The sequence below is a fragment of the Vespa velutina genome, chromosome 1 (genome assembly GCF_912470025.1).
Source record: "Vespa velutina chromosome 1, iVesVel2.1, whole genome shotgun sequence".
NCBI lineage: Eukaryota > Metazoa > Arthropoda > Insecta > Hymenoptera > Vespidae > Vespa > Vespa velutina.
The window spans coordinates 15,755,158-15,768,921 of NC_062188.1; the positions used below are offsets into that span (position 1 = coordinate 15,755,158).

At 30.9% G+C, this 13,764-nt stretch overlaps 1 protein-coding gene across 6 annotated transcripts in view; it reads left to right on the forward strand.

Annotated features, from left to right (window-relative positions):
* Nucleotides 1–13,764, forward strand: part of LOC124953580 (protein qui-1) — a 58,097-nt gene that overhangs the window by 554 nt on the left and 43,779 nt on the right. For 3 of the 6 annotated variants that reach the window (XM_047505197.1, XM_047505206.1, XM_047505143.1), the window contains exon 2: nucleotides 39–192. The gene's annotated coding sequence lies outside the window, so the exon portion shown is untranslated. Of the gene's footprint in view, nucleotides 1–35; nucleotides 193–7,134; nucleotides 7,285–9,094; nucleotides 9,276–13,764 lie in introns of those variants that run through there. The other 3 variants (XM_047505152.1, XM_047505162.1, XM_047505178.1) reach the window with 3 other exon arrangements.

Consider the following 13,764-nt stretch of genomic DNA (forward strand, 5'->3'; position numbering starts at 1 on the left):
TTTTGTTTGTTTTTCTTTTTATCTTTACCTCCAAGAAGGCGTACGTTACGGCGCATCGATAGTCGCGCATAGGTGGCAGCACTAATGGCGTCGGTGCTACGGCGCGTATGCGGTTTGATTTTGTTATCAGTAGTGGTGCCGTAGTTGGTGAGAGGAGGCGAGCCTCTGTCATAGCAGTTATACGACGATCCGGTAAGTTTTGTTTTGACCACGAGTATTCAATATTTATATATATATATATATATATATATATATATATATATATATATATATATATATGCTACATTTAAGGTAATTATTGTTATTAAAATTTTTTAAGTTTTATAATCATTCTTATATATTTTTTTTTTATATTCATAGTATTATAACAGTAGTCACATTATATGTGTGTATGTGTGTGTGTACATATGGTATACGTATACATTAACATATACATATACATATACATATACATATACATATACATATACATATACATATACATATACATATACATATACATGTACAAATGTAATATTTTCGCCGAATACGTGCTTTGAATAGCATTGTTCGCAGATAAATTAACATGTGAATTTTTTGATAAACGGAATAGCAATCAACGAAAGCTGACAATCATTACGCGTTTAAACGTACGAACATTTCTAAGTAATAAGTTTGCTTTTTCGTCTATTAATTTATTCCTTAATAATTTATTCCTAAATGAGTATCCTTATTTTTACGTATGCATTTTTTTGTAAATTCTATCCCATGATATACAAACACGCGCTTCAATGTATACGTAAAATACTCATGGAAGTAATTTGTTTACTTTATATCCGCTTTCGTATGTTTCTCATATGCGTTTTATTGCATTTTTGCCATTATATAAAGTATACGAGAAATTTATGTTTCTCTGTGTGTTTTGCATTTAGTTCATTCACCCGATAATTAAAGGCAGGGCGCAATACAATATATAATAACGGCTAATCAAAATGACATGTAAGTTCTTCCGTAACGCGATTAAAACGGCTTATGTTTCTGATACATAAATATTCGAATAAATCATTAATTGGCAACTTAATAATTATAGGTTAATGCGAATCATTTGGCACAATAATTATCGTAATGTGTTTAATAATTTTTAATAATTTAATAATTTTTTTTCTTTTTCTTTTTTTTTTTTTTAATGGATAAATATGCGTAACTATATATAGCTAGATAACATAGATAACTATATACATACTAGATATAAATACGTACAATAAACCTCACAATTATCCGTGAAAGTTCTAATACACACGTAAGGAGTATTTATCATCTAAAAGTTACTTAACGGATACGATAGACATGAATATATTATCGATGAGAGCTTTGGTTAAGTGAAAACTTTTACTGTTATCTCCGATTAATGGTGTAGCTATATACACATACATACATACATACATACATACATACATACATACAAACATACATACATACATACATACATACATACATACATACATACATACATACATACATACATACATACATACATACATACATACAAACATACATACATACATACATACATACATACATACATACATACATACATACATACATACATACATACATATATACAAACATATATACAAACATACATACATACATACATACATATATACAAACATACATATACACATATACATACATACACACTTAATATCTAGAAGATAGAATACACTAGAGTATATATGGATCTCTCGTAAAATACGATCTTTATAATATTCGTCGCAAAATGGTGAATTATCTACTTTGTACTTTGAATTATAATTTTGTGGGTTCTCTCCTCGATTGGTATTATCAAACTCCTTAATGACTTTCCCACATTTTTTTATTTCTTCTTCTTTGTAGTTATTCTTCTTCATTTCTCTCTCTCTTCCTCTCTCTCTCTCTCTCTCTTTCTCTCTCTCTCTCTCTGTCTCTTTTCTCTATCATTCACTCATTCGTCTTCTTTCTCTCTCTCTCTCTCTCTCTCTCTCTCTCTCTCTCTCTCTCTCTCTCTCTCTCTCTCTCTCTTTCTCTCTTTCTCTTTATCTTTCTATCTATATCTTTTCGAAACCTTTTGACAATCTATGAACATAGGTATTCTCAACTGTGCTAATTGCGAACTAAACGAACTAAAGTTTCTCGATTATAAACGACAATGAAGGTCTATGAGTTGATTTCATTTTAATACTTGAGTGAATCATTAAGAAAATACATAGTTGCCCTGTAGTTTATCGTCGATATATATAATATATATATATATACATATAATATATATATATATATTATATTTAAAAAAATATATACACACACATAGATGTAAAGAATAAATGAGAGGAAGAGAATCGGCGGAATTCCTAAACGCATTTTATCTACAATTTGCGCGTGTCTCGCGTTATCGACCGAATCGATTAGAGGAACAAAGAAATGTCCTAACTGAGGCTTTACGTATGTATCTTTATATGTATGTATGTATGTATGTATGTGTGTGTATATTTGTATGTATGTATGTGTGTATGTATGTACATCAAATATATCGAACGGCCCTATTTTATGATAGTAACACGATCCTTTTGCTTGCTGGAAGAATCACCGATCGTATCGACGTATCCTTTCCTAAATTACTGTAAACATTGTTGACGACCATAATCGTTTTAAATTTTTCATGTAAAATACCAATTGCTAATATTTATCGTTATGCATATGAGTTTTCTCAAGTGTCAGAAATATGAATGATGAAAAGTTAACAAAATATAACTGTTGTAAAATGTGAAGGCGCGACGAGCCAAACAATAGAAACATTTTTAATTAGTGCTATTAATTAGCGAACTGTCCGTCGTTCATGTTATCTATAAACTAAATAGGGGTCTCGTGTATGAATGTGTGTGTGTGTGTGTGTGTGTGTGTGCACGCGCGCATGTGTCAATGTGTGTGTGTGATTCAAGGGCATGCTTAGAACATTTAGCTCTTTGCTATTTCATCCGCTTCCAACGAGGGTAGAAAGAGGAAAGAGTAACTCACAATCAGTAAAAGTCGATGAATCCCAACGTCATAGATATTTTCATCTACTTTTTATGATCATTATTGTTCGTAAAAGATTTCTCCATCATTAGTCACTCGGTGCTACGATGGCGCGTCATTCCGTCTTGCATTATCCTGCTCGTGAGGTCCGTTTACTTTCTTTTTCTTTCTTTGTCTTCTTTTCTTTCTCTCTAGTTCGTGCAAAAGAATTTCATCTCAGCTCTCCTTGAAATATGAAGAACCACCTTTAGAATCCCCATTTCCACCAAACTCAAATGCTTTTCCTTTTTGTAGCTTCATTCAAGAATGGCGAAGTATTTCTGATAATTTATCTTACTTCGAATTTTCGAATTTAATAGTTTAACTTTTTTTTTCTCTATCTCTTTCTCCATCTATATCTATATATCTATCATTCTTCTTCTTTTTCTTTTTTTTTTTTTACACGATACAACCAGTTTTTTCACTTGAAATAAAGGTAAAAACAGTTGAATTTAACGATTAGTTACATGTGAATGAGATTTTACAATATCGAGGAATAGTTTCAGCAAAGCGCATAGTTTGTTTCATTTTTCCGTTTTTCGAACTGTCAATCCGGCAGTTCGTTTAAGCCTTTTACGAACGTAAATGAATCCGACGGTGATTGATCGATATACATATATACATACACATACATACATATATATATATATATATATATATATATTTATATTTATATATATATATATAGCCTCTTTCGTATTGGCAGTTAAATAATTAATTTAATTAGGCCGTATCCGCATCGTTCATTCTGATACAAAGTGAATTTTTTACGAGGATAGTCGTTTTATACGTAGCATACGAGTCAATTCACGTAAGTAGTAGAATAAGTAGCTTTGAAAATAGACGCGAGAACTTGGATAGTGGTTTAATTTTGAAATTTTCCATTTCTTAAATTAATCAATGCTATAGTGTTTGGATATACTGAAATAAGTGGATGCGATCCACGTAATTAATTATTCACAATTTCAATAAACGTATTTAGATATGATAGAATTAAGAAGTTAAATAATGATAATAGACGTTAGAATAAAACATTAAAAATCTTTAATCGAATATATATTATTTCCTTGTTAATTAAATCTTTCGTTGATATTTTCAAATTTTCTGATCATATCCAAAATAGATATATATTTTGTTGTTTTTATAAATAAAAGAAAAAGAAGAAGAAAGAAAAGATAAAAAGAAAAAAGAATGCACACACTTTGCAGATCATTTTTGTGCTTATATTACATGCAGATATCGAAGGTACGATAGGATAAATTCAATTTTCTAGGATATCAAGCTATATATAAAGAACCTATTTACATCCTCGGAGAATATAATATCGCAGGAATATATCGACTGTGGCCTTCCGAGCAAGCAATATATATACGCTCTTAAAATTCGTCGTATGACAAAAATTTTTAGATGATAATTTTCTATATTGCGAAACTCTAGTTGCGATCGACATTATTGTCATCGATTTCGCTCGAGGCATTAATATCCACAGCTTCCATGTATACTTCTGTATTTTTTGAGAATATTATTCTTTCGTTTTTTCTCTTCTCTCTCTCTCTCTCTCTCTCTCTTTCTTTCTCTCTCAATAACAATGAAATTGCAATGGATTCAAAGAGAATTAATTAAAATTTCTATTTTATATTACACATTTTTTCTTATTTTTCAACGATTATATCCATACATATATATATATATATATATATATATATATATATATATATATATATATATATATATCTACTCGCTTACGTATCATCCGCTCTGATTATTCGTTTGTCCTCGCTCATGTATTCTAGCTTAGATGCAAAGCGGTTGGCCATGTATATTGTATTCATGTGTGTGCGTGTCTGCCGTAAGCAAGATTGTTTACTATCCATGCAAACATTTGAGAGACAAGCGAGCGTGCAACGCGGTAAAGCGTCAAATACAATTAACACCTTACTGCTGCTTATTCCTTTCTCGAACTTACAATTAGCGAAGCAGTATGCGCGATTTTACCTGTAACAAACTTTCAACCAATTTTCCGAACCGTATTAACAAAAGTGTCCTTAGGTATATTATACTAATTCTAATAATGTTCAATAATTTATTACGTACGTATAAATCGTCGTAATAAAAAGTTTTCAGGCAAATTAAAAAAGTTATTAAGTGATTTTTTAAAATCAATTATACATTTTTGAATCCTTTTAGGCTTATAATTAGATCTTGCAATTATACAAAAATTTGGCTTGTAATTTTACGATTTGACTAAAAAAAAAAAAAAGAAAAAAGAAAAAATTATTTTAAAAAGTCTCGAACAAGAGCGAATTGATTATCTAATATCATTAAAAAACTTTTAACCTCTCCCTGTATTTACATCAAATCGAAATTAAATCGAAATGTGAGATTGTACTATTCTGAAGTATTTACAATTACCTCCAAAATATATAGTTTACTACATATGTACATATGTATTTAGCTAGATGTGTTCTGTTCGATTTCTCAAGCACGAAGCTGTTTCAACGAATCATCTCGGTGTAACGCGAAGCTTTTAGCCAAATAATGAGGTCGATCCCTTGCAAATGTTCGTTCCATTGTGTACGTCTATAGATGCGTGTAAATATCCTGAAGAAGTGGAAGTAAAAGGTTTCCGTGGAACATTACACACGCGGTCGTTTATCACTGGAATACACACACACACACACACACACACACACACACACAATACGTATATACGATATGGAGCTTGTATGTATGTATATGCACGTGTATTTATGTACACGTGAATACATGTACACGGTATCAGAATTATTCGGAAAAGAAGGATAACGCTACAGGAACATTTGTTAAAATGTCTGTATTCCTATATATATACAGACATATATATATATATATATATATATATATATATATATATATATATATATATATATATACATATGCGATATATATACATATGCGATATATATACATATGCGATATATATTCGAGCTTAAATATTGGGTTTTATCGTATAAATAATATTATTGATCGATCGGGCGCGAGAGTTTACATTTTATCGGGAGATAAAATTCTTTTTCTCTATGTGTGCGTGCGTGTGCATGCATATTTGCGCGTGTGTGTGTGTGTGCCCGTACGCGTGTGTTTTTATTTCACACGATCGTCCTTCATCCATTTAGTTCTATCACGTGTGATTAAATACCAAGGTAACTTTTGCGTTCCGATATTTGACTTTTCTAGACCTTTTCGACGAACCTCGAGAAATCCAATTAGCCCAGGAAACGTGTCATTTTTGGAATGGCGAATAAAATAACAGGAAAAAGTATAACGGTTATTATGAATTCGTATGGTGCATAAATTTGCCCGCGGCCGTGTTGAAACGTATTAACTTTGGAAACTCCTCAACGGTTTGCATTTTGTACGTTCGTTTTGCTAAAAAAAACTTTTTTCTAGATAAAAAAATCGATGCTCATTTCCTCGTAGACGTATTTTTATGAGTAATTTGTTATAATGAAAGATATTCAATTTACATTTCGCATCAATTAAATTATATTTACTATATATATGTTATATTCAAAGAGGGTTGGCCAAATGTACTTAGATAATTTTACAAAATCCATCAATCTTTGTCGAGACTTTTTAGGTTTATCTTTTAGGTATATATATATATATATATATTTTTTTTTTCTAGATTATAAAACTAAGCCTAATTACAAGTTTAACAAGTTTCAAGAAAAGTTCCCTAATTGATTTTTAAACTCACTTAGGAACTTTTGGTCCATCCTGTATCAATGTGAAACGTAATGGATTTTTCTGCGTTTCACTCTGGGTCTTCGTAAATGCAAACTTTACTTATTTACGTTACTTTTCTTTTTTCCTTTCTTTTTTTTTTTTGTCCTTCTTCGTTGAAAGAAACAACGTTCGAAGATCAGTGTCGTATCGATTAGTTGAAACGTTCAGAAAATCTGTACGCGAGAGTAATGGATTTGAGTATAATCGGTGGCAATCGATTTGAACGATGCGACCGTATACTTCTTTGAAAACGATCGTTCGATTGGTAGAAAGCTTTCACAGGAGCCACAGTTACGAGGTGATGTACGATCGAGTGCGGAGACGAACAAAAGGGGAAGAAGAGCGAATGGAGAAGGGTGTTGGTGAAGGAAGCAAATTGATGGGAAGGACTTATTAGACCTTGAGAAAACCCGCTGTGAGCTCGAAGGGCTTTATATGGGTATGAAGGTACGATGGAAGAGAGACGACACTATCGTGATCCGCGTTGTCTCGATTGAACGACGATCGACACGGTCCTATCGTAAGGTCATATCGTTGACTTTCCTTTTGTAATGACGCGGTCTGACCTTTTTCTTTGTATTAGCTACGTATCACGAAATATCTCGTGACATTGATATTGCGTTTCCGTGAGGAACGTATAAAAATTAGAGAATAAAGTTCGACGATTTTATTTCGTATAAAATGAAAAAGGGAATACGAGTTTGCGTGGGAAGATATTAAAAGCAATAAGAGTCTCTAACGAAACTAAAGATTTTGACGACGGAATGATCACTCTATAGAGAATTTTACAAATATAGTATATTACTGTATAGACAATTTTTGAAAAGTGATCTTTTTTCTTTTTATTTTCCTTTTTTCTTCTTTTTTTTTTTTATTTTTTTATTTTTTTTCCCCCCTTTTTTCTTCATCGGAAAGACGAACAGAGTTCAATGGAAAGAATTTGAATTAATGTTCTTTTCTTGTCATTTCTGATAGCGTCTAACGTAGTACGAATAGCATGAGTTTTCTTTCCAATATTTATTACGATAACGGTGAAAGTGTTTCATTTGGGGAACTAAAGCAAGCATAGAGGCGGGTGGTTCATCTCGGGTGTTACTCATCGTAACTTCCTGCTGTATAATGATACAATGGCTAGCCAGCAGCAGCCGGTACATGTTGCAGGAACGTTACGAAGTACAGAAACATCAACTAAAGCGTCAAATTCTCTATACGAGATTTTCATTATTAATTATATTTCAATACGTAACCTCGTATAAGAATTATCTCATGAATTAGTAGAATTAGTCAATGTAGGGAAAAAGTAATTGTTTATTCGAACGTTCGACGTTCTTTTTATTGATTTTTCACGTTAGTATATCCACATCGATTTCATCATAGAGAGAACCAAAAGCGACATAGAATCGACGAGAAACATAGTTGTTACTCGTTGCGTTTTCCAATTGGCAGTAGTGTTGACTCGTACTAGTCAGACGCAACTCATTCGACGAGATCGTTCGATGATGGATGCGGAATGAGAGAGAAACTAGAATAGAGAAAGCAGGATTAACTGCGAAAATGGAAAGGATTTACATGTACCTATTGGTATATCGATTTGTCTGTATTCAACTTTTCCAAATGAATCATTCTTTTTATTGCGATGTTAGATAATAGAAATGTTGCGAAAGCATTGAATATATTTATTTTTCTCTCTCACCCTCTCTTATTTATTATCTATTTTTTTTCTTTTTTTTTCGATAAATTGCTAGTAAAAATATATTTACGGGGGAGAATATAATGAATAGACGATATAAATTGTGATTTAACATGACAAATAAAGCTTAGTATTTTTTTCATTGGTAATATAAAACCAGCACGTAATGAAAGAGTTACGTGATCACGTTTACTTTAGGCGAGTTTAGAAGTCCTTTACGAACGTGCATTTCCGTGTATAAAAAGTTTAAAGAACCTTAGCCGTATATATAATCTATAGTACGTATACATATGTATACTTTCGTGCTGCTACAATCAATGTTGCACAATTATACAGCTGAAAACTTAGTTAAGGTATTTGAAAGGTCTCTCGTTGGCAGTAGCCTGAATATATCGACCGGAAGTAGAAGCTTCCGTTGACGATGATAACCAAAAAGTGAGAGAAAACATTCTGAAATCACTCCCCGTTTAACTCGCAACCATTCGTGACAGCTTACTGACGTAAAGGTTATTTGCATTCGACGCTTCTCCTACCACGATCATATGCATATATATTTAGGAATCCCTATATGGTGAATCTCCACGCGCCATTTTGAACAACCCGTCTCCGGTTGTTTCGCCGGAGTTGAGTGTTGGTAGACAACTGGAATATTGCATGTTATATATGGAGTGTCGTCTCTTCTGCTATAAACAATAGAAGAAGAAAGAAAGAAAAAGAATATCAGAAAAGTGCAGGCAGGTTGATATATGTGAGTAGTTGATAAGAAATAAAACAATCGTTTTTCATAATGCTTTTCGAACGAACTTTTCTTCGAATAATTTCAAAATCTCATACAATAAAATACATGATAAATTTATAAAAAGAAATAATGAATAAAAATGATATAAAGGATGATGTTTATAAAAGAATAGAATATAATTTTGTTTTAACGTATATACATGGATAATATTATAGTTTATGCAATAATTACTTAACTTAAATAGTTCACAATAGAGATTATCGATTAACGTAAGAATTTCCGTAATGGGAAATTCTCGTAGCCCTTGAGGAATACTTAAATGCTTCTTTTTTTTATTTAGATAACTAATCTCACTTGTATTATACTATAAATATAATATATATAGGACATTGGTAATGCGATATCTTACGATGTTACAATATTAATTATTAGGACGATAGTGTTGTTTTTAATTTTATTCCCATTTAGATCGTCAGTCGTTCTAGAATAAAATTAACGAGCATAATTATAAAGAACCAATGATGATCGGCTTGGATTCGAATCTATTGATGATATTACGTAATAGATATTTTTTATTTTAATTGATCCATTAATGCAAGAGAAGTTCAAATCCGTTTTCTCTCTTTCTCTCTCTCTCTCCCTATTTAATTCTTTGATTTGTCAGTTCGATGTTCACGAAAAATCGATATTACGATCATTCGATGTTTCAACATTACTCATCTTACCTTTTCATTTCTCGTTTCGTCTTGATGGCTCGTTAGCGTTAACTGCCCCCAAAATGGATTTTGCAGATTTCACCCATGGTACATCGTAGTTACTAACACAATTTCCGTAACATGGTTCATGTAACAGCGATTTGTGCTCTTGGCAATATTGTCGAAATATCTTGTTGTAGGTTCGTTCAAGACCGTCCCGATAAGTCAATCAATTTAGTCGTTAATTGTTATGATAGATTTCTAAGTATCTTCTTATATTTTTCTTCCTTTATAAATGTATTAATATATAAGTTTTATTAAATACATTTTCCTTCACTATATAATTAGAAACATGCTATTAGCATATTAATTTGTCGAAAATTTTACTGTTTAATTCTTTGTTTCGCAAATTAACATTGTTATTTTCGTTACCCTCATTATACTTTCTGTTAGGATAGAGTTATAGAAGATAAGAGACAGCAAACGCCTTTACCCAGCATCCACCATTAATTGAGTTATATGAGATTAGAGAACTTACAATGGAATTAACTACGGCATGGTCTAGATGGTAATCTCCTCTGTCGTTAGCCACAACCTCGAAATTTCCGTGGATATGGCGTTGGTTAACCAAACGTATTTCTATTATTTGTCAATATATGTAAACAAAATTTGTTAACACAGTGCGATAATATTTACATATATCTGAAGTTCGATCATAGAAAATTTTTTTTAATTACACATATATATATATATATATATATATATATTAAATATTTATTAATTATATATAGAAATAAAGAGACGGATTATTTGTAAAGTATTTAATGTTTCATAAAGTTATTATGTCTTAGAATATATGTATAGTATATATCCAATATTTTTATTCTCTGAGAGAAATTCGTTAAACGTTATTATGTAATTTATTTGCTTTTGTTTCGGTTGAAATGAAAAGCGTGTAGAAACATTGTGACAAAAAAAAAAACGATAAATACATTACCATCGAAACAAATATTTTTCCTATTATATTTTTTATCTCACATAAGCCACATATCTCTTCATTTTCATGAGAGATAAATTAAGGTTGGTTTTAACAATAAAACAGAAATCCTCTTGATTCGTTCGCATCTGTTATGCATTACGAATTTAAGTCGATATTAATTAATTCAATGGTCGGATTAAACAAAGTTGCTCTATCTATATCGATTTTGTCATTAATTCGTTAATAATAAAATACAGTCTCGATTAAAACAGAAGAAAAAGTTAAATTTTAAAGTCTATCGTGTTGATAATAAAATTCTATTAGTTCAATTGTTTTTGAAATATCGATTGCACGTTTATCGAAGTTTGTTCATTTATTGTTAACCAAAGGCATCGATAATTTGATAAAGGAAAAGAAATATACTCAGGTTGTTGTTACGACGTTCATGAATACATTGCGATCGATCCATATTGGTCCATGCAACCAAATGTATTCTCTCGGTCGATCGCTGCAACTGTTGCATTTAGAGCATAGGAAAATGTCAAACGTAGGAGCAAGTGATAATCGACACGAAACGAGTAATGTAACTTTTGCCCCAAGGTTTATTGAGAAAACCTTTTCAAAGGGAACAAAGTCAAAGCTGATGTACGCACGTATATGTATGTATTTGCAAGAAGAGAATAAATAAGAGCTTATATTCACATTAAAGTGTTATATTTATTAAGCTCGCATTTATGAATTAGAATATTTAAAACCTTCGCGCTTTTTTATTTATCAACGTTTACTAATTGAATTATAGGTCCGAACGTTCAACCAGCTGTTACTGCGGATGAACCGGTGAACTTTTGACCTCGTAGAATGGTGTGATTTACAAAGTTTCTTATATATTACAATTCGAATATAATTTTATCGACAATAATGTATTCTTGCCTCTCTCTCTCTCTCTCTCTCTCTCTCACTCTCTTTCTTCCTTTCTTTCTTTTAGTATAAAATTTTTTATATCACAATAAAAACTAAAAAGATAAGATAGAACTAAAGAAATATCACAAAAGATAACGATTCAAGCGAGGAGAGATAAAATATAACACGATATTTGCCTTTTGGTTCCTCCACCAGAGACTTTTCATTCTACACCAAGATTCACTTAACAACGTTGAATTCGTACTGTGTTGCGTTGAATAAATTTAGTTTTCCGGCGTAATAGTGTTTCTACATAGAGATATAAAATAATTTTATTTTTCGTCGACCTGATCCAAGAGAAATTCGATTTAGATATATTTATGGGATTTTATCCTTAAACATTCACGCTAGTATTTTATATAACATTCGTATCTTTGAAAATAAAAAAAAGGACCGATCGATATGTTACATTTGTTTTTCCTTAGCCAATATAATTATATTAATTAATATAATTAATAGATAAGTCGTTTTACTTCTTATTAAAGAAGAAGACAAAGGAGAAGAAGTTTACATACATTTATTCAAATATCTGCGTGGATTATATATTTAACTTTTTACATTTATTACTCATTAATGACATAACGACGATGTATATCTTGCGGATTACGTCAAAGTAGCATCCTGATTCTTCGTTGGTGGCTGAACTTTTGACCTAATCGTGTCATTGCGGCCTTTCGTGCGTACTAGATAGAAACAGGACGGTATCGTGAAATATCAATGATACATCGATAATATAACTTTGATTGTATCGTAAGCATGCTCTAATGGCCATTACCAAATTAGTGCTCAGGTGTTACAGTAAAACCTTGTCCCGTTTTTATTACATTTTGCTTTCCTTTTTCTTTTTTTTTTTCAAAAGTATATTTTTCCATGGACATTAACGAGGGACTATATAGGTATCGTGTCTCAATAAATTTTCTTTTTGATACTATTCAATGTAATAAAATATGAAAATGTGTTAAGAGCTTCAGTGGACTCTATTACTCGAACCGTTAGGATTACGAGAGTTAAAAAACGACGATAAATTTTTCATATTCTAATGAGTTCTAATTAGTTAATGTAATGAGTTCAATGAAGTTATTAAATATTTTGCATTATGAATTTATGTAGATCAACGGAATTATGTTTAGGTATACATCCAACGATTATGAATATATTAAACTAAATTTTTTCTTTCTTTCTTTTTTTTTTTTTTTTTTTCTTTCATTATAGTACGAAGAAACAAAGCATTTATAATTAGTGTTAATTAAAAAGGGAATATATAGCATCGTATTTTATGAGAAAAATATATTATTATTATGATTATGCCTGGTTATAAGAATATCAATGTTACGCCGTACTATCTTGCGTAATAAGGAAAGCAGGTGTTTCTTTATACAAAAGATATGACATAGAAATTTATAATGATGAATATGTTTTAAACAGTACATTTAAATAAAAAGTTATTTTTGATAAATTGATAAATCTGTGTTATTTCTAAGGACAATGATAACGAACGCTTGTGTAAATAATTATTCAACGTTTCGTTAATGATTTATGTAAATCTAAATGACATTAATAGCGAAGGACAATCAGTCATAACGATGAGTTTATTATTGTTCTTTATATATTAAGAAATTCAAAATTCGACGAATCGATAGCTGTTTCCTTTTTCTTTTGTTTCCTTTCTCTCTCTCTCTCTCTCTCTCTCTCTCTCTCTCTTTCTCTCTCTCTCTCTCTCTCTTTCTCTCTTTTTTAATGTTTAACTTAAAGTTAAGTTTCGTTTTTTCTCGTTAAGTTAAACGTGATTTAGACGCAACACAGACACAATTATAATACATAATTATATTATTTCTATATTTCTGATGTAAAACTGAAATCGAGG